General features: G+C 36.9%; 1 protein-coding gene across 4 annotated transcripts in view; it reads left to right on the forward strand.

Moving 5' to 3' along the window:
• Positions 1-23,678, forward strand: part of CHRM2 (cholinergic receptor muscarinic 2) — a 157,304-nt gene that overhangs the window by 117,159 nt on the left and 16,467 nt on the right. For 2 of the 4 annotated variants that reach the window (XM_005550871.5, XM_005550872.5), the window contains exon 3: positions 7,344-7,421. The exons of the other annotated variants lie outside the window; for them this stretch is intronic. The gene's annotated coding sequence lies outside the window, so the exon portion shown is untranslated. The remainder of the gene's footprint in view (positions 1-7,343; positions 7,422-23,678) is intronic. 4 annotated transcript variants of the gene reach the window in all.

Here is a 23,678-nt window from a genome sequence, read left to right on the forward strand (position 1 = left end):
AACAAATGAAGAATTGAGGGTAAGCGTTCTCCCACACTTACTTGACAGTAGAATGGTTTATTCTACATAAAGATTGTTTAACAATTTGTGGAACTAGTTAAGAGTTCTACAGAATAAACTTTGTCACCGCTGTTCTAGTATCATGGTAAGGTTTTGGAAACCCTAATGCCAATGCTGCAACACAAAGCACTGAGGTAAAAGCTACAGATGTGAGCACATATGCATTCCAGCCATACTATTTTGGACCAGCTACTAGGATTTTAAAGATTGCTCAAGTTAATTTTAAAAACCATCTTGGCTCACGCCTGTAATCCCAGCACTTTGTGAGGCCGAGGCGGGTAGATCATGAGGCCAAGAGTTTGAGACCAGCCTGACCAATATGGTGAAACCCCATCTCTACTTAAAAAAAAAAAAAAAAAAAAAAAAATTAGCTGGGTGTGGTGGCATGTGCCTGTAATCTTAGCTACTCAGGAGGCTGCGGTAGGAGAATCGCTTGAATCTGGCAGGCAAAGGTTGCAGTGAGCTGAGATCATGCCACTGCACTCCAGCCTGGGTGACAGAGTGAGACTCAAAAAAAAAAAAAAAAAACCCTCTAATATATGAAATATCCTGAGTCATGGCATTGAAGAAAGCAACGGAGTTTGTATCAATCTAAGACAGGATTACATTTCAATCCTCCAAGATTGTTTATAGGAAAGGACCTAGATTAGCATCTTACAATCAATTCCAGCATAGCCTAAATCTGTTTGTCTTTTACTTAGAACATAATGTTACGTGAGCATTTCCTTAAGTTCCCTAGGTAGTATTCCACTGCAGAGGACCAGTATTAAGGTATATGTTCTGGGTTATATGGAGTTCACTCACTGGCAAGACCTCTGAATAAACAGAATTTATAATAACATTGGTATTTTCCATATTCATTTGGCAAAGATCAGCTTCCACATTGAGATGATTTTTCAACCCGTGGATGAGGCAAACAAAATCTTCTAATAGCTTTCCATTACTTAAAAGGTTAAAAACAGAGGAGAGGGGGGATCTTACGGATAATGACAACTCTTCCTTGTTCTTTTTTATATAAATGAATGGATTCTCAATAATTACACCAAGTGACCCATCCTATCATCATCCCTCTATCATCCTAGAAATAGATGAGAACCCAATCAGCTGATTTATGACTCATTTGGACAGTGATGGAAATGGAGAGGATCATTCTTTTCAACAGGCCCCAAATCCACCCCATAACTATCTTTAAAGTTGAACCCATGACTGAGGAAGCACCAAAGCATTTCCTTATTTTGGCAGTTTATTTTTTTTTAAATAAGTATTAATCATCTTACTTCCTTTCCTTCTTTAGATACAGAATTTTTCCCTCAAAGAAAAAATTATCTATATTAGTACTTTCCTATACCCTAATTATTTAAAAAATCCAAGAATATGCTTATAGGCCCAGTCTCATTAACAATATATTCTAAGGTACAAGCTCTCATTTCAATATAAGAGCAAAGGAAAGCAGGGTGTATAAACTGAATCTGCAAGGTCCTGATCACAGGTAGTTAAATTTATTGTAGACCACTCAATAGCTTTCCAAACACTGGCCTTCTTATTTCTCATGTCTTGAGTTCATCCATTAAGACATATTTGGGCAATTAGCATCAACCATTTTTGTTCTTCCATAATTTGCCTGATCATAATTTTGACAATATTTATCTTGCTAAAAATTTGGTCTAAATGTCTCTTACAACGAGCTAAGAAACGTCAAATAATGGTTTGTTCAATCCTGGGGCAAGCCCCATTCCTAAGCAGATTCAATCAGGAGCACCTGCATGATATATAAGATACCCAGGCTTCCTTGTCTATAGGGACCCTTTCTAGTTCCAGATAGAACAGAAGTTTCATGTTTGCTCAAATTCATTCTGATTGTGTATGAAATACACCCGTCTTATAATGGACTCAATTTAGTTATTAGTACATGCATTCATTCATTCACTTATTAACTTATTTTTCTACCTGCATCTGATGCAACACATCTCACCTTTTTGTACCAGGTAAAACAGAAACAAACAGGCAAAACCTGAACAAACCAAATAAAAATTGATTTTGTCTTCCACTTGAGAAAATGCAACTCTAATGTCCTTAACAGTTTCTTACTGCCTCCAGGTATCCTTTCTTTTTTATTTCTCTTTCTTTTTCTCTTCCTCCTTTCTCTATTTTTCCTTTCCTTGAAGTTCAGGTTCATAGGTCCCCTTCCTCTGTGGCCCTGCTCCAGCACGTAGCAGAGGGACTGTGTTGAAACAGCAGAAGCCCACAGTCAAAACTTTTTTTTTTTTTGGCTGCAGACAGCCATTTAGAGACACCCTCTGTTGCTTCAGATATATCCCAGCCCTATGTCATTGGGCTTCCTTCTCCACATGTGGGGACTGCCCTTGGGGCTCATCCACTGTTTCCTACATTTGCACATTCTGAAACCATGAACATCCTCTCACCATTCAAATCAGAGGTCAAAAGACAGATCTAGAGAAAATTACTGTCAAAGCTATGCCCAGTCTCCCTACTAGTCACTTGATTAACTTAATATCACTTATTGTACACCCAATGTTTACTTAACATGGTCCTCACAGTTGCAGATACAAACCCTCAAAGCCGCTCAAGTGAGTTCATCTGCCACTGTGCTTCACACTGGCCACAGCTGTGCCAATGGATCAGGGTAGGGCAAATGACAAATGGGTAAACTATACAGAGGTAAGGATGCATCAGTCGGAGCTAACAGGGACTATTTCCAAAAGATTAGCCTTTTAAATGTGCATCCCTCCTTATTCAGTCATATTGCCCTCTCTGGGGCCACTTACATATTCTCTTAAATACATTCAGACTTCAATTAAGTCCTTCTCTCTTCAGGGATTGGGTATAATGCTCTTTATTGATCCCAACAGTTCCAAATTTTCTTATTTTATTAAATACGTTTATAAGCAAACAGATAGGGTGCAGATTAGTATAATATTAGTATTTTCCTTTTCTAAAATGAGAAGGAACATTGTTCATGTAAATCATACTTACAAAAATAAATTCACAGGTATCTCATACCTAAAAACAGTAGAATTTTATGTAGTATATATCTATATATAAAATATATAAATATATTAAAATGTATATATGTATATTCAGATATATATAAAACAATGTATCATTTTCCAGGAAAGGTTCTTTAATAGACACATATATCCAGAATAATTCAAATACAGATCATAATTAGTCCCAGTGGTTCCTCATTAAAAAGGAAAGGAAAAGAAAGGGAAGACAAGGAAAGAGAAAGGAGGTCAGGGAAGAGAAGAGGAAAAAAGGAGTGAGCAGAGGAGGTGAGGGAAGGAGAGGGAAGGGAAAATGTTGCAAGACAGAAAATACAATGTCATCTGTAGAAAATCAAATTTGAGTGAGTAATTACTAATTTGTGTACTAACAGATAACATTATTGAGTGCTCATTATCTGCTGGCCTATGTATTATGTGCTCTACATGCATTATCTCATTTAATACTTACAACAATTTTATAGTTTTTTTTTTTTCATTGTAGAGAGAAGGTGACTCAGGCTTAGAAAGGTTAAGTAACTTGTCCAAGGTTACGCAGCTCTGCATTGGGATCCAATAGTACTGTCAGCTTCAATCTGTACTCTTTATATCTTCTCTCATGACTGTTAACAAATAGAGTGCACAAATAATAATCTACTGGATAATAAGTTCAACTGTGTCCTGCAGCCAGTGCTTGCCTAAGAAAATCAGCAAAAGTGAGACAATAAAGTCAACCAGTGCATCTAGATGGTGACTTGATTATCTTGTTTTTGTCCTGATTATAGGCTGTTGCCATTTTTGTGAGTCAAAATGGTTGAATATTGGCAATTTTATATAATTAAGTCTAATAAGTATGCCTATATGTATACATATATTTATCTATGCATACACACAAATTTATGAATTCATAATGATATTCAATATTTAGTGTATATTGAATTTAAGAAACTATTTTAAATACTTTTATAATTTTACTGTCTTCCCATCAAACTTATGAGGTTGGTGCCATTATTTTCCTCATTTTATAAAAGAGGAAATTAAAGCTTGAAAAGTTTTATAACTTGCTAAAAGTCACATCAAAAGTGACAGAACCAGGGTCTGTTCCTTATTAGTCTGATTTTAGTACTAATTCTCTTGATCACAATGATATATCGATCCATATTTAATATATGTATTTCTATATGTTTGGGAAAAATTCATGCTAAGGTAAAGATTTTTGTTTTTTTGGTTTTAACTTTTTGCACGCTTCCTTCATATATCTCCTTTCATTTAATAGATCTTCCATATTTTTATTTGATATTTAAAGGGATGAAAGTTAAAACAGTTAAGTAACTAACTCAAAGTCACACAGTGATTAATGACTGGAGTAGAACTCAAATTTATCTTAGTATGATGCATGATAAACCCAAACTTATGGAAATTCTGATGCTTAATTGAGAAGTAGTTTACATAAAGAGAATAAAACCTATCTTGTCTTGCAAGCTAATTGCTAAAGATGTGCATCAGTGATACCCACTGTAGACTCATTAATCTTTTGTAGGAAGTTCAAGTCCCTCTGCTTTTCAGAGTTCCCACTAGTGATAGGAATATGTATGTCATTATTGACTTCTTCTTCTCCCTCATTCCCCAAATTCAATTATACATTTTAAAACTTAGCATGTCTTCTCCATCCCTTTCCTTTCTTTCTACCCTAGGTCCTTTCTTTCCCATGGATCATTGCTGTTACTTAGGTACTAATTTTCTGCTCCTGGTTTTGTCCCTTAAAATCCGTCCCCTTCACAACTATTTCAGAAATTTACTTAAAATACAAATTTATTCATAGTACTTCCTTTTTGAGAACCCTCATCAGATCCCCATCCACTATACCATGAAGTCTGAGTTTCCTAAGTAGAGCACATACGTTTTCGACAGTTCAACTTCTTTCTGACTCTCAGCCACCTCCTGTCACCTCTCCCAGACTCAATTTAGCATTTCCAGCACCACTGAACTTACACGCACTGCAGTTTCTGGCCGTGTTACATTTACTCAGATTATTCTCTACCGCATCATTATAATTATATTTATTTTTAAGACTTTATTTTTTAAGGCAGTTTTAGGTTCATAGCAAAATTACAGAGATTTTTCATATACCTCCTACCCTCACACATGCACAGCCTCTGCCATTTTCAACATCCCCCATCAGTGTTACATTTGTTACAATGAATATACATTGAACACATCATTATCACCCAAAGTCCATAGTTTATATTGGGGTTCACTCTTGGTGTTGTACTTTCTATGAGCTTAGACAAATGTATAATGACATGTACCCATCATTATATTATATGGTGTTTTTTTCACTGCCATAAAAGTCCTCACGGCTCCACCTATTCAGAACTCCATCCCTGGCAATTTCTGCCAACCATTGATCTTTTTACTGTCTTCACAGTTTTTACCTTTTCCAGGGTGTCATATAGTTGGATTTATACAGTATGCAGTCTTTTCATATTGCTGTCTTTGACTTAACAATATGCATTTAATGTTCCTTTATGTCTTTTCGTGGCTTGATAACTTACTTGTTTTTAGCACTATGTAATACTCCATTGTCTGGATGTACCACAGTTTATCTATTCATTCACCTACCAAAGGATATCTTTTTTGCTTCCACATTATGGCAATTATAAATAAAGCTGCTATACATGTCTATGTGCAGGTTTTTGTGTGGACATGTTTTTAACTTATTTGGGTAAATATCAAGAAGTATATAATTATTTGCTGGATCTCATGGTAAAAGTATGTTGAGTTTTGTAAGAAACCACTGAATTATCTTCCAAAGTGACTGTGCCATTTTTCAATTCCACCAGCAGCAGGTGAATGCTCCTCTTGCCCCACATCCTCTCCAAGATTTGGTGTTGTCAGTGATCCAGATTATGGCCATTCTAATAAATGTGTAGTAGTAATCTCATTGCCTTGATTTGCATTTCCCTGATGGCATATGATATAAAGTATCTTTCCATATGCTAATTTACCATCTGTATGTTTTTCGTGAGTTATCCATTAAGATCTTTGGCCCATTTTTGAGTTTACTTATTGTTGATTTTAGGAGTTCTTTGTACATTTTGGATAACTGTCTTTTTTCAGATGTGTCTTTCAGTCTGTGGGTTTGTCTTTTCAATTCTCCCAGTCTGTGGCTTCTTTTCTCATTGTCTTAACATTGTCTTTCAAAGAGAAGTTTACAATATTAATGAAGTTCAGTTTATCAATTATATATTTCATGGATTGCCTTTAGTGTTGTATTTTAAAAGTCATCACCATACCCAAAGTCATGCAGGTTTTTCTCATATGTTACCTTCTAGGATTTTTATAGCTTTGCATTTTACAATTAAGTCTTTGATCCACTTTGAGTTAATTTTTGTGAAGGGACTAAGGTCTGTGCCTAGATTCATTGTTTTTTTGCATGTAGATGTCCAAGTATTTCAGCATAATTTGTTGAAAAGACTATCTTTGCTCCATTGTATTGCTTATGCTCCTTTGTCAAAAATGAGTTGACTATATTCATGTGGGTCTATTTCTGAGCTCTCTATTATGTTCCCTTAATATATTTGTCTATTATTTTGCCAATACCACACTGTTTTGATTACTACAGCTTTACACATATTTATTTTTTACAATACATTGTTGAGATAGGTACCATATTGTTCCACTTGAGAACACTGTCAGGCTTGGGTTAACTTAGCTACTGTTTGGAGGTGAGGAGGGAAACGCACTTTTTCATAGATATTTACACAGATGTACAATCTTCCCTTGATTTTATTTTCCTTTGATTAAAATCCTTCCTCTGCCATGTCTGTCTCATAAAATTATGTGCATAATCAATTTTCAATGATTCTGTATGACCAAACTTAGCAAACATACTGTTTGTCATAGAGGCAAACCATGGTAGCTGATTACCATTTTTTAATGAGAGTCAGGGTTACAATACTTACCATTATCACACTTATTTTAAGCTGCAGGCCTTTACTCAGACCATGTTTCTCAGAGTCACTTCTCTTTTAGTATATGTGATTCTATTCTCAGTCCTAAGTGAGATGCCAGTCTTCCGTGTTCCTGGAGGAGTAAACCTTTGTCCTGACAGGTGCATGTACTTCAGATGTTTGTGTCTAACTTGAGTCACAACAGATTTTTCTCTCAAGAATTCCAGTATAGGAGCTGTCCTTATAAAGACTAATATACTCCATTTTTCTGTTTGTTGTAATTATTTTTACTGTTTCCCACACATGTTTTGTTTCTCTTTTCTACCAGGTTGTTAGCAACATGAGTACAGGGTCTGGATCTTACCCATTCAAGAGTGTATTCCCAGCACCCAATGCCTGGCATATAGTAAGTGCTCAATAAATTTTTAATGAATAAATTAATACATTTATAGACAAAACATTAAGTTGTTGTGAAGTCACAATAATCCTTTGGAAAGGTAACTACGTCAAGTAAAATTAAATATCAGTTACTCTTATGAGATAATATTAGTCTGGGTTGTTGCGTTAGGATATTTCTATTAACTTCCACTTAAACAGAACAACCCACAGACCAGGGACAAACTATTCACTAAGAACTACTTGTTACTCCAAATCAAGTTGATTCAACTTATCAGGAAAAAGGTCCACACCCTACCATAAGCACATGGCTTAATACGTCAAAATTTGTTGAGTTTTTTTTTAATTTTCAAAATCTTCTGACCTTAACGATGAATTTCCTCTAGAAGCAATATTTTCAGTGAACACTAAATTTTGCAAATACTTGTTTTAAGGAATTGAATCATGAAACTATGAGAACTGGCAATTCTGAAATCGTTAAGGCAGGCCAGCAGGCTAGAAACTCACACAGGAGTTAGTGCTGCAATCTTGAGGTAGAATTTTTTCTCCAAGAAACCTTAGTTTTTACTCCCAAGGTTTCAACTGATGGATGAGGCCCTGCATTATTAAGAAAAATCTCATTTACTTAAATTCAACTGATTGTACATGTTAACTATATATACAAAATGCTTTCATAGCAGCACCTAGATTTTTGTTTGATTAAAGAACTAGGGGGGGGCGGAGCAAGATGGCCGAATAGGAACAGCTCCAGTCTCCAACTCCCAGCGCGAGCGACACAGAAGACCAGTGATTTCTGCATTTTCAACTGAGGTACTGCGTTCATCTCACTGGGGAGTGCCGGACGATCGGTGCTGGTCAGCTGCTGCAGCCCGACCAGCGAGAGCTGAAGCAGGGCGAGGCATTGCCTCACCTGGGAAGCGCAAGGGGGAAGGGAATCCCTTTTCCTAGCCAGGGGAACTGAGACACACAACACCTGGAAAATCGGGTAACTCCCACCCCAATACTGCGCTTTAAGCAAACAGGCACACCAGGAGATCATATCCCACACCTGGGAGAGTCCCACACCCACAGAGCCTCCCTCATTGCTAGCACAGCAGTCTGTGATCTACCGGCAAGGCAGCAGTGAGGCTGGGGGAGGGGCGCCCGCCATTGCTGAGGCTTAAGTAGGTAAACAAAGCTGCTGGGAAGCTCGAGCTGGGTGGAGCTCACAGCAGCTCAAGGAAACCTGCCTGTCTCTGTAGACTCCACCTCTGGGGACAGGGCAATAACAAACACAGCCGAAACCTCTGCAGACGCAAACGACTCTGTCTGACAGCTTTGAAGAGAGCAGTGGATCTCCCAACACGGAGGTTGAGATCTGAGAAGGGACAGACTCCCTGCTCAAGTGGGTCCCTGACCCCTGAGTAGCCTAACTGGGAGACATCCCCCACTAGGGGCAGTCTGACACCCCACACCTCACAGGGTGGAGTACACCCCTGAGAGGAAGCTTCCAAAGCAAGAATCAGACAGGTACACTCGCTGTTCAGAAATATTCTATCTTCTGCAGCCTTTGCTGCTGATACCCAGGCAAACAGGATCTGGAGTGGACCTCAAGCAATCTCCAACAGACCTACAGCTGAGGGTCCTGACTGTTAGAAGGAAAACTATCAAACAGGAAGGACACCTACACCAAAACCCCATCAGTACATCACCATCATCAAAGACCAGAGGCAGATAAAACCACAAAGATGGGGAAAAAGCAGGGCAGAAAAGCTGGAAATTCAAAAAATAAGAGCGCATCTCCCCCGGCAAAGGAGCGCAGCTCATCGCCAGCAACGGATCAAAGTTGGACGGAGAATGACTTTGACGAGATGAGAGAAGAAGGCTTCAGTCCATCAAATTTCTCAGAGCTAAAGGAGAAATTACGTACCCAGCGCAAAGAAACTAAAAATCTTGAAAAAAAAGTGGAAGAATTGATGGCTAGAGTAATTAATGCAGAGAAGGTCATAAACGAAATGAAAGAGATGAAAACCATGACACGAGAAATACGTGACAAATGCACAAGCTTCAGTAACCGACTCGATCACTGGAAGAAAGAGTATCTGCGATTGAGGATCAAATGAATGAAATGAAGCGAGAAGAGAAACCAAAAGAAAAAAGAAGAAAAAGAAATGAACAAAGCCTGCAAGAAGTATGGGATTATGTAAAAAGACCAAATCTACGTCTGATTGGGGTGCCTGAAAGTGAGGGGGAAAATGGAACCAAGTTGGAAAACACTCTTCAGGATATCATCGAGGAGAACTTCCCCAACCTAGTAGGGCAGGCCAACATTCAAATCCAGGAAATACAGAGAACGCCACAAAGATACTCCTCGAGAAGAGCAACTCCAAGACACATAATTGCCACATTCACCAAAGTTGAAATGAAGGAAAAAATCTTAAGGGCAGCCAGAAAGAAAGGTCGGGTCACCCACGAAGGGAAGCCCATCAGACTAACAGCAGATCTCTCAGCAGAAACTCTACAAGCCAGAAGAGAGTGGGGGCCAATATTCAACATTCTTAAAGAAAAGAATTTTAAACCCAGAATTTCATATCCAGCCAAACTAAGTTTCATAAGTGAAGGAGAAATAAAATCCTTTACAGATAAGCAAATGCTTAGAGATTTTGTCACCACTAGACCTGCCTTACAAGAGACCCTGAAGGAAGCACTAAACATGGAAAGGAACAACCAGTACCAGCCATTGCAAAAACATGCCAAAATGTAAAGACCATCGAGGCTAGGAAGAAACTGTATCAACTAACGAGCAAAATAACCAGTTAATATCATAATGGCAGGATCAAGTTCACACATAACAATCTTAACCTTAAATGTAAATGGACTAAATGCTCCAATTAAAAGACACAGACTGGCAAACTGGATAAAGAGTCAAGACCCATCAGTCTGCTGTATTCAGGAGACCCATCTCACACGCAGAGGCATACATAGGCTCAAAATAAAGGGATGGAGGAAGATTTACCAAGCAAATGGAGAACAAAAAAAAGCGGGGATTGCAATACTAGTCTCCGATAAAACAGACTTTAAACCATCAAAGATCAAAAGAGACAAAGAAGGCCATTACATAATGGTAAAGGGATCAATTCAACAGGAAGAGCTAACTATCCTAAATATATATACACCCAATACAGGAGCACTCAGATTCATAAAGCAAGTCCTTAGAGACTTACAAAGAGACTTAGACTCCCATACAATAATAATGGGAGACTTCAACACTCCACTGTCAACATTAGACAGATCAACGAGACAGAAAGTTAACAAGGATATCCAGGAATTGAACTCATCTCTGCAGCAAGCAGACCTAATAGACATCTATAGAACTCTCCACCCCAAATCAACAGAATATACATTCTTCTCAGCACCACATCGTACTTACTCCAAAATTGACCACGTAATTGGAAATAAAGCACTCCACAGCAAATGTACAAGAACAGAAATTATAACAAACTGTCTCTCAGACCACAGTGCAATCAAACTAGAACTCAGGACTAAGAAACTCAATCAAAACCACTCAACTACATGGAAACTGAACAACCTGCTCCTGAATGACTACTGGGTACATAACGAAATGAAGGCAGAAATAAAGATGTTCTTTGAAACCAATGAGAACAAAGATACAACATACCAGAATCTCTGGGACACATTTAAAGCAGTGTATAGAGGGAAATTTATAGCACTAAATGCCCACAAGAGAAAGCAGGAAAGATCTAAAATTGACACTCTAACATCGCAATTAAAAGAACTAGAGAAGCAAGAGCAAACACATTCGAAAGCTAGCAGAAGGCTAGAAATAACTAAGATCAGAGCAGAACTGAAGGAGACAGAGACACAAAAAACTCTCCAAAAAATCAATGAATCCAGGAGTTGGTTTTTTGAAAAGATCAACAAAATTGACAGACCACTAGCCAGACTAATAAAGAAGAAAAGAGAGAAGAATCAAATCTACGCAATAAAAAATGATAAAGGGGATATCACCACCGACCCCACAGAAATACAAACTACCATCAGAGAATACTATAAACACCTCTACGCAAATAAACTGGAAAATCTAGAAGAAATGGATAATTTCCTGGACACTTACACTCTTCCAAGACTAAACCAGGAAGAAATTGAATCCCTGAATAGACCAATAGCAGGCTCTGAAATTGAGGCAATAATTAATAGCCTACCAACCAAAAAAAGTCCAGGACCAGATGGATTCACAGCTGAATTCTACCAGAGATACAAGGAGGAGTTGGTACCATTCCTTCTGAAACTATTCCAATCAATAGAAAAAGAGGGAATCCTCCCTAACTCATTTTATGAGGCCAACATCATCCTGATACCAAAGCCTGGCAGAGACACAACAAAAAAGGAGAATTTTAGACCAATATCCCTGATGAACATCGATGCAAAAATCCTCAATAAAATACTGGCAAACCGGATTCAGCAACACATCAAAAAGCTTATCCACCATGATCAAGTGGGCTTCATCCCTGGGATGCAAGGCTGGTTCAACATTCGCAAATCCATAAACATAATCCAGCATATAAACAGAACCAAAGACAAGAACCACATGATTATCTCAATAGATGCAGAAAAGGCTTTTGACAAAATTCAACAGCCCTTCATGCTAAAAACGCTCAATAAATTCGGTATTGATGGAACGTACCTCAAAAGAATAAGAGCTATTTATGACAAACCCACAGCCAATATCATACTGAATGGGCAAAAACTAGAAAAATTCCCTTTGAAAACTGGCACAAGACAGGGATGCCCTCTCTCACCACTCCTATTCAACATAGTGTTGGAAGTTCTGGCTAGGGCAATTAGGCAAGAGAAAGAAATCAAGGGTATTCAGTTAGGAAAAGAAGAAGCCAAATTGTCCCTGTTTGCAGATGACATGATTGTATATTTAGAAAACCCCATTGTCTCAGCCCAAAATCTCCTTAAGCTGATAAGCAACTTCAGCAAAGTCTCAGGATACAAAATTAATGTGCAAAAATCACAAGCATTCTTATACACCAGCAACAGACAAACAGAGAGCCAAATCAGGAATGAACTTCCATTCACAATTGCTTCAAAGAGAATAAAATACCTAGGAATCCAACTTACAAGGGATGTAAAGGACCTCTTCAAGGAGAACTACAAACCACTGCTCAGTGAAATAAAAGAGGACACAAACAAATGGAAGAACATACCATGCTCATGGATAGGAAGAATCAATATCGTGAAAATGGCCATACTGCCCAACGTAATTTATAGATTCAATGCCATCCCCATCAAGCTACCAATGAGTTTCTTCACAGAATTGGAAAAAACTGCTTTAAAGTTCATATGGAACCAAAAAAGAGCCCGCATCTCCAAGACAATCCTAAGTCAAAAGAACAAAGCTGGAGGCATCACACTACCTGACTTCAAACTATACTACAAGGCTACAGTAACCAAAACAGCATGGTACTGGTACCAAAACAGAGATATAGACCAATGGAACAGAACAGAGTCCTCAGAAATAATACCACACATCTACAGCCATCTGATCTTTGACAAACCTGAGAGAAACAAGAAATGGGGAAAGGATTCCCTATTTAATAAATGGTTCTGGGAAAATTGGCTAGCCATAAGTAGAAAGCTGAAACTGGATCCTTTCCTTACTCCTTATACGAAAATTAATTCAAGATGGATTAGAGACTTAAATGTTAGACCTAATACCATAAAAATCCTAGAGGAAAACCGAGGTAGTACCATTCAGGACATAGGCATGGGCAAAGACTTCATGTCTAAAACACCAAAAGCAAAGGCAGCAAAAGCCAAAATTGACAAATGGGATCTCATTAAACTAAAGAGCTTCTGCACAGCAAAAGAAACTACCATCAGAGTGAACAGGCAACCTACAGAATGGGAGAAAATTTTTGCAGTCTACTCATCTGACAAAGGGCTAATATCCAGAACCTACAAAGAACTCAAACAAATTTACAAGAAAAAAACAAACAACCCCATCAAAAAGTGGGCAAAGGATATGAACAGACATTTCTCAAAAGAAGACATTCATACAGCCAACAGACACATGAAAAAATGCTCATCATCACTGGCCATCAGAGAAATGCAAATCAAAACCACAATGAGATACCATCTCACACCAGTTAGAATGGCGATCATTAAAAAGTCAGGAAACAACAGGTGCTGGAGAGGATGTGGAGAAATAGGAACACTTTTACACTGTTGGTGGGATTGTAAACTAGTTCAACCATTATGGAAAACAGTATGGCGATTCCTCAAGGATCTAGAACTAGATGTACCATATGACCCAGCCATCCCATTACTGGGTATATACCCAAAGGATTATAAATTATGCTGCTATAAAGACACATGGACACGTATGTTTATTGCAGCACTATTCACAATAGCAAAGACTTGGAATCAACCCAAATGTCCATCAGTGACAGATTGGATTAAGAAAATGTGGCACATATACACCATGGAATACTATGCAGCCATCAAAAAGGATGAGTTCATGTCCTTTGTAGGGACATGGATGCAGCTGGAAACCATCATTCTTAGCAAACTATCACAAGAACAGAAAACCAAACACCGCATGTTCTCACTCATAGGTGGGAACTGAACAATGAGATCACTTGGACTCAGGAAGGGGAACATCACACACAGGGGCCTATCATGGGGAGGGGGGGGGGAAGGGATTGCATTGGGAGTTATACCTGATGTAAATGACGAGTTGATGGGTGCAGCACACCAACATGGCACAAGTATACATATGTAACAAACCTGCACGTTATGCACATGTACCCTACAACTTAAAGTATAATAATAATAAGTAAATTAAAAAATATATATATTTTAAAAAAAAAAAAGAACTAGGAACTATGTCACAATCAAACTGACACACAAAATTAACTATCACAGTCATACAGTCATGATAGATATTGATGAGCTTATAGTAAGCCTGATTCATCGAGTGGTATTTTTGTTCACAGAAGTGAGTTATGGCAGTATCTTTACACAGACCCATACAGCAAGAGAGACAGAGAGAGAGAAAAAGAGGAAGAGAGCACAGATATAACATGCTCTTGCTTCAGAAAGTGAGACATTTGCATGATCAGGAGCAAAAGCTTAGCTATGAGACTCCTTTGATTTCAAGTCTGAGCACCATCTCTTACTAGCTGGCACTACATAACTTACCCATTTAATGTGGCTTAGTTTTCTTATCTATAAGAGTCAGGATAAAAATAGTACCACCTTTGACATTGGGCCAATCGTTTTTAGATAATCAAAAATTGTTCGTTTTTCTCAGTATTAGCTCCCTGAAGTCAGGGGAGAGAGATGTAATGCAGCGCATGTTCACACATTCCCTTGAAAATGAAGCCACAGCCCCTTGACAGGCACACGGAGAAGTGCCAGAGATGGCCATAGATGGTAAAGCAAACAGCTTTAGCCTAGTGGCTTTCTGCCTGTCACTAAAATAAGCTCAAGCTAGGAATAATATGATAATGGGGATTGGGGCATAGTTTTGACCCTATCTCCTTAGTAAAGAAAAGCTTTTACATACATTAGCCTCAGAAGCCATTTCAAAGTCCTATGATCAAAGAAATCCAACCCCAATGTGAAAAAGTAAAATGAGGAAAAATACAGATCCTAAATGCTTTCCATACCTGATAATTTTTGTTTCAAAAGAAAAAAAGCACTCACAAATTCACCCTGTATAGAGGTCATAGTCATCAACTTAAAAGTCTTAAAAAATCCAGCCAATTACCTCATACATACAATGATAAATAAATAAGAAAATAAATAAACTGATGTGACTATGTTTCCACTGTTTTGTTTAAAGGTTGTTTGCTTCAGCATGATGGTTGCAATGCCACGTAAATGCAGAATACTAATTGTGAAAGGTGAAATCAAGACCTTGCCGCTCCAAATACTCTCTCTAGCTCTCTGATTGTACCTGCTCTCATGCTCCAACCCCTTTCCTGACCTCCACATCACAAACTGACAGACCTTAGGGAAAATAAGGGGACATTTTAAAGCAAAAATAAATCTGTCATTTTTATAGTCAAAAGTGTCACAGCTCAAACATCAATGGTGTTTCGGAAGAGTCAGTAATGTATTCTGTATCCATGCTTACTGAAGATGTCATCAGTAGTAGTTATTCCATATGAAAGTTATTTTTGAGTTGCTCTTGCATTGTAATATAATCATCAATATTATGTCTTTGCCTTAAAAAATAAACTCGCATTTTATTTGCTGGGCCACACTACATAAGCCACATCAATTTCTTATTTGATAGAGAGGTACTTATTTGGTCGGCTCACCACAACCTCTACCTCCTAGGTCCAAGCAATTCTCTCTTTTTCAATAAAGAAAGATGTTTAGCACTATTGTCTTTATTCAAATAATTGTCATAACCATGAGGTTATTTTTCAAGTTACAATAAAATCAAATATATTAAATTTTTTAGATATTTTCTAATTTAAAAGTATCTTAAATTATTTGATAAATACTAAATTATGAGTGAGACTAGATCCTATACGATCTCAGCTTAGTTTAATAGGGAAGAAGGGATAAGCAGATTTATATACTGTATTCACTGTTTTGGAAAACTCTCTGTTCTTATCTATAACTTCACTGCTATAGCCACCAGGTTATTACAACAATCCTTATTCAGAGGTGAGAAGGCTGTGGAATACAATTAACTTTAATAAATACATAAGCATAATTTTGTATAAGCATAATTTCTCATTAACATATCAACTATTTATACAGAGAAAGTGGCCAAAAGTAAAATAATAGCTTTTATTTATTAATATATCCTATGCATGTTGTGTAGTAAAGTACAAAATTAATAATTTTATCTTATTAACATATTCCCTATAGTCTATGTGAATTGTCTACATACACATACATCACAATTAGAAATACAATGGCAAAAAGATTCCATTCACTGTGCAACTAAAAATAAGCAAGGTCGATCTTAGCAGGATATACACAAATATACATACAGAAACACAGGTCTATAAAAATTTTATGTTCAATATTTGTTTACTGAAAAATTACAACACATCAGAAAGGGACAAGAGAAAAAACTTGAATAAGTAAACAATATTTCTTGATATGAATACTCAACACTATAAAAATGTTAATTATTTATAACAGACCGATAACAATTCCACAAAGGGCTGGGTGTGGTCGCTCATGCCCATAATTCCAGCACTTCAGGAGGCCAAGGTGGGGAAATCATTTGAGCCCAGGAGTTCAGGACCAGCCTGGACACTACAGGGAGACCCTGTCTCTATAAAAATTAAAAACCATTACCCAGGTATGGTGGTGCACACCTGTGGTCCCAGCTACTCTGGAGGCTGAAGGGGGAGGATTGCATGGTCCTGGAAGGCGGAGGTTGCAATAAGCCAAGATTGCACTGCTGTACACTCCAGCCTTTGCAACAGAGCAAGACCCTGTCTCAAAATAAATACATAAAATTTAAACAAATAATTTCATAAGGATAAAGGGATTCACAGATTTTTCTTAAGTCATATAAAATAGCATCAAAGTATAATAAAGATAATTAAAAATAAAACACTAATAAGTTGTACTTATAATTAGAGCATTTGAATATATTATAAAATTTACAATAAAAAATATTCCTGCGGGTGTAAGAATAGACAGATCCAGCAATGGAATAGAATGGAAAGCCCAGAAATAGAACTCAGTGTATGGAATCATTTAATAAATGGTAGAACCAGCTTTCAAATTTGTGGAGAAAGTGTAAACTGCCTGATAAATGTTTCTGGATTTATTTTTAAACTATTTTTAAAAGTTGATATTAGATCTTTTTATACCTTATTCTAAATACAGTTTATATAAATTACAGTTTAAACTATAAAATATATAAATTAGCTAAAGGAATTATCATTAAATATTAACTTCTTTGGGATGGAGAAAGTCTTTTTAATTGATACCATGAGTATCAATAGATAAAACACAAGTAAAAAATATCTTCTATAAAAGGACAAAGGGTAAACGTAACTGCCAATTGTCAAACACATGAACAGTATAAAACTTCAAAAATCAATAAAATGATAGCTAAAACTTCAAATAGAATATTTTATTTATCTGATTCACAAAGCTTTTTAGTAATTATTCTTATTTTTGTTACTAGCTATAGGAAAATATCATTATCATGAATCATGATTGGGATTGTGCTATCCAGAATAGCAAATGTATATAACTTTGGCCAATGATCTCATTTATAGATATTTATCCTAAGAAAGCAATCAGAGATCTATTTTAAAAAATCATGTACAAGGAAGTTTGCTACACTATTATTTGCTAGAGTAAAAAATTAGAAATAACTTAAGTGTCACCAATAGAGAATTATTTAATGAAATTGTAGTATGCCACAAAACTAAGTATCATGTACCCATAAAAAATGATGCATTAGAATATTTTCAAATGTCATATAAAAATGTCTGTGATTATCTTTATTTGAAAATGTTACTGCTCAGTACTAACAGCAAAAGTCATAGAGTGTGAGCCTACAGGCCAAAGCTCTCCACAAACATGTTTTGCTGGCTTCTCAGTATTTTACGACTGTGAGCCAAGATTTAAAAATTGACAGAGTAAGTATAAAAATCCAGATTTTCAGTGTTTCTTTATAATTCTGAATATGTGACAAGTCTGTGTCCACATTCTCACCCAGCTGTATCTCGACAGTGGAGTAGTTGACAGCTTTTCTGATTTTCCCCACTCCAAGGCCTACCAGCTGCACAGTGTGTACATGTTAACTTATGCCAGCTTCCTTCCTTTGCTCTTCAATCCTTTGCCTGGCCCCAGTGAAATAATGCATTGATATACACAATGTAATCTAAAACTTTTAAATAGTACATGTGTATGTGTATGAGTGTATTGCATGCTCATTTATGTGTGTAGGAAGATAAACAAGATTTCAAAAGCAGTAAAAATTCACAGGTGCTTTCAACCATTCTATACAGTCTTTGACAATGGAAGACATATTGATACTGTTCACTGTTTTATCCACTGAAGTCAGCTAGAGAAACTCATCTCTTGAATAATCAAGTAAAGTGGATGGCCCTTGTGAGTCAAATATAAATGATCCAGAATATTTTTTCTTTGTTTTACTTCTTGAAATGCTCTAATTTGAAAATCGGAAAAAGAAATAATTTTTACTTTTTAATGTCCAAATGCAGATGAAGGTTTCAAAGCAGAGAAAAATATATGAGAGATCAATCTCATGTGATTTTTAAATTAAAAAGAAAGATATAATATCTTTGAGACTTAATGCACCCGTCATTGGCAATGAATTCTGCTCTGCGATATAAAACATAATGCTCTACAGGAAACAATTTATTCTTGTCTGATCTTTGGAATTTTGTTTAGATTTCAGGCTGCCAATGGAAATTCTCAGAATACTCTTCCTTACCCTTGGCAAATAGTTGCAGCATGTCTTAAAACACGCCCTCTCCAGAAGCCTTTCCTTAATTTCCCTCCCTTCTTGCAGGACTACATAGGCAGCAATTACAGTGATGCTGTAAAATAAGCATGTAAGTCATTGGATCACTATTCAGTTTGTCCACTAAATAAGTCCAGGATGAAATCACTGGCACAGAGGTGTCAGTTAATTGAGGAATCAGACAGCCAGAGGGATACACTGGGTGAGAAAACACCCTTATTTCAAGGACAAACCTCTGCTATGACATTGAAGAGAATACACAAATGAACTTGCCAAGGAAATTGCTTTCCTTCTCTAATATATGATCTCTTGCTCCAGTGCTACAGCTAGCTTTTAGTGAGTTAGTAGGTATATATGGAGCTAGACTGAGAGAATTAGTTCATGCTCGTACGTTTCAATATTGAGAGTGAAATGAAGATACAGATAGCAATTTGAGTCTAATTTTCAAGCCTGCATGGATGAAGGGTCACAGAAGGAAGCTGAGATGTACCAGGATATTGAAGGTGGGAGGATTGAAGATAGTGACAAAGAAAACCACAGCTGACACAAAGCTGAGACCTCTTCCATAAGGCCAACAAAGCCAAACTAGCAAAAATTCAAGAGAGATTGAGCTGTTTTCTTTTTGTAGATACACAGGGTACAGTGTTTAGGAAAATGCAGATCTAAGGGAGAAGTGAGTGACATCATCTCTGACCTCTCAGTCAGCATCATATGGATCCTAAGAGAACTCAAGTAAAATTAGAATCCTAAGACTCTTTTAGAGCTGAAAGAGATGTTAGAGTCAAATGTCCTCATTGCCACAGGGACAAAAATCAAACTCAGAGAAATGAAATAGCATCTCTGGAATGACAATGCACATATTTCAATATCACAGACCCCTTCCCTTTTCATGAGTTTAGATCAACATTGCTATTTGAAAACAAACAGATCAACGTGAGAAATGGAGAGGTGGTTTGGGTGGACAATGTGTCTACTGTCAATCTGCCTGAGTTCCTGAAAAAAGCATCATCTTGCATAATTAAATATTTTATTTTTGAGATGAAATGTATTGTAAAGAAGAACCCCTCTCAGATTACACCCCAAAGTCCTAAATTTAAAAAAAAAAACAAAAAACATGTGCACATAGTGACTCAGGAGGAGAAAACAATAGAAGTAGCTACCAGTTAGTTAATCACGCCAAATAGGTAGTTTGCAAGAAAGTAAAGGCAGTATCAAGTTTTAAAATTATAGAAAAAACCCTCACTTAGATACACTGATAATTTGGGATTGGGGCTTATTTCACATAGTAGGTTTATTTAATTTAGTCATGAAATTTGCCCATGAACGCTATTGCTAAATCATGTACTTCTTTCCCCACCCTGTTTATTTGCTGTTCACTATATCACCTACCCATGGAAATCAGTTGAGTCATCATTAACAATGCTTATTTTTGTTCATTATCCTTCAAAAGTGTACCATCCGGGAGGGGGAGGGAGAGCATCGGGATAAATAGCTAATGCACATAGGGCTTAATACCTAGGTGATGGGTTGATAGGTGCAGCAAACCACCATGGCACACGTTTACTTATGTAACAGACTTGCACGTCCTCCACATGTGTCCTGGAACTTAAAATAAAATATTTTAAAACTACGAATAGTTAAACAGAAGTCACACATGACACATTCTTGCTCTGGATATCCATAATCTGCTGGGGTTTGTTCTACATACAGGATAAGTAAACAGAACAGATAGTTCTGTTCCCAATTGCTTCCTGATACTACATAAACGCTGCCACGATCTGCACCCAAGGTTCAATTTCTGGAAGTGTTGGTGAACAGGAAACAACTATTAGCAAATTTATGTATTACAAACTTACAGAGTCCAGAAATAAATGGCGACGAATATAAGAGGATGCGACTTCATGAAAATTGTTATTATATGGAATAAGTAGAGCAAAGCTACACAATTCACCTGAGCTTAAGACATTCATGAATATGTTTTCTAAACAACAGAAAGTACTAAAACAAATCTTAGACAGACCTATTGCACAGATGACAATTTTACAAACTGTAAAGGTAAGTATCTTTCTACTACTCCCAACCGAGCCAGAGCCAACTATTGCTCTTAGACCTTTAGACCCTCACTCATCAGTATTTTCTTTTGTTCAGTTGTCTTTCATAATTCTTTTTTTCTTTTTTTTTTTTTCTGTTTTTTAGATAGAGTCTCGTTCTGTCACCCAGGCTGGAGTGCAGTGGTGCAATCTCGACTCACTGCAACCTCCGCTTCCTGGGTTCAAGCGATTCTCCTGCCTCAGTCACCAGAGTAGCTGGGATTATAGGCACCCACCACCACGCTCAGCTAACTTTTGTATTTTTAGTAGAGACGGGGTTTTGCCATGTTGGCCAGGCTGGTCTCAAACTCCTGACCTCAGGTGATCCGCCTGCCTCGGCTTCCCAAAGTGCTGGGATTACAGGTGTGAGCCACCACACTCGGTCTCATAATTCATTATTATTATAAATAAATAAATAAATAAATAAATAAATAAAAGCAACGAAACCAAATATTTTAAAAGGCTTTCTCCTTAACCTACCTTTCCTTTAAATCACTTCTTTTTTTTTTTGCTTTATATTCAGATTACAAAATACGGCTCTGTCTGTCCACCTTTTTGTTTTTTATCCATCCCAACCCAAGCACTACAATGCATGTAACCAAAACTACCTGTCAGGATTTCTTACCCTTTGACTTTTATATCCTTGTGTACTTTATTGAAAATGATTCACAATTTTCCAATTCGTTTAATCCCAGCATATGAAAATATTGTTTGAGTTCTATAGCCACATTGAGCCTTTAAAGTAACCACTTAAGGGTTTGTTTTGTTTGAGAAGGAACGTGTGGTTCATACTTAGAATAAAGAAGCCAGCTATAGGGTGTTAAAAACTTGGTTATAAAACTTGGGATCATATCTAAACAGAAATTAAGCTTTATTTAAGAGGCTTCCAATCTTTATTTTAAAGCACAGCTTGGAAATCTGAGGATGTACTGGGCATTGTGCCAAACACAATGAAAACTCTCCCCACCTCACATCTTCATCCCTGTCCCCTGCAATGCTTGCTTTTGGTCTTTCTGTAGTCTAGCTACTTCCTCCTCCCTGGTCAGACAGAGCTGTTCCCTCTGTGACTTACTAGTTTAGCACTTGTTTATGTTATGTCGGCTTTATGCACAGTCATTTGTTATTTTAATAACAATACAAAAAAGAAAAAAAAAACATTGAGCAAAATGGTCAAGCTGTCACCTTTGAGCTTTACAGTGGGCTTTGAAAGCAACCAAACAAGGAAGAGCCAGAGGCAGAGTGTTCGTAAGTTACATTCCTAAATGCAGACACAGAGCTGAGAATGCTTTTTCATTAAGAGCAGGGACTAAGAGGCGGCCTATGAATGAGGATGATTCTGTCCTTGGAACACTTGAGCTAAGTATTTCCTTCCTTGTATACAGCCAAGTATGAACCAGAGAGAACTCTGGTTGGGGGATGCACAGACCTTTCACCTAGGGCTAGGATGAGATTTGGCCATGGCACACTGGAGAGGGCCTTCTCAGCAGGTTGTGGTGGGCCATCTCATCCCCAAAGGACTAGCAATACAATAGGTCTGTATCGCTTCTCTTGCTATGGGAGGTCAGCTCTAGTCTGGTTATGGTCCCTGAATTCTAGGATGACAAGGCTGTGTCTCATCTGTGGAATAATTTTTCCAGATAAACGTTTTGTAGTAGTCACCATATCATAAACAAAGTTAAGTCTTTTATCCTAGCCAGTCCCAGCAGAAGAGTAACATGACATGAGAGCATGGGAAACTGTCCTGTGGGGTTCTTCAGACAACCTACACCATCTCCTACATTCTACACTCGCTGAACATAGAATGGATGAAGGAAAGAATGAACACATATGTAGAAGAGAAGAATTTCGCTAAAAGGAATGAAGTTGTCAAGATAAATAATTAAGAATAAGAAAGAAAAAATATGAGAAAAGCCCATCAAGAAGACCGGCATTTAGAAGAAAGAATGCTTTTTTTTTTTTTTTTTAAATCACAAGGTGTTTTATTTCTATTAGCAAAAGAGTTTAAATGACATTTTTAAAAAATAGTTGTTTATTTGAAAATAGCATTTAGAGTGATATGTTAAATCAAGTTACAAATTAACTTTATGCATATTCATAGATCAAGCTCTTAGCACTCACAATCTGACATAATGAAATTTTGTTATTTTTATATTTTTCAATGATACATCTCTCTGTTAGTTCCATGATTTGTTCAAAATTTGTGGAGGACCAGAAATTTTTCTTTAGTCCCTCAAAAAGATCATCTTTTTCTCCAAAATAAACTGCTTTCAGCAAAAATATAAGTTTAGAATTACTAAATAATCTTTCATAGATCTACAGCAAGAATTTTAAATACAGGTTCACTTGTCTGTGACCTTTTGACCGTTGGGTTAGGAAGAGGATTAGTTGCTAAGTTTTAAATTGACATTTCTTAAAGTTTAGATCAAAGACACCATTTCTGCATAAGAATCAGGATGCCATAGAACAATAGTGAGATTTCTGGAATCCTAAAATAAGTGAAAGTAAGTAATAAAAGTGACATAGAATAGACTCCTATAATATAAAAATTATTTCAGATTATCTACTTTCTTGAGAGAAATAGAGAGTACACGCTTTGTTTCTTATTTTGCTCCTTTTTAAATGCTCTACTTGTTGATTAGAATCAACTGGTAAATTATAATGAACTTAGTAATAGTGACTACTTAAC

This window comes from Macaca fascicularis, chromosome 3 (assembly GCF_037993035.2).
Source record: "Macaca fascicularis isolate 582-1 chromosome 3, T2T-MFA8v1.1".
NCBI lineage: Eukaryota > Metazoa > Chordata > Mammalia > Primates > Cercopithecidae > Macaca > Macaca fascicularis.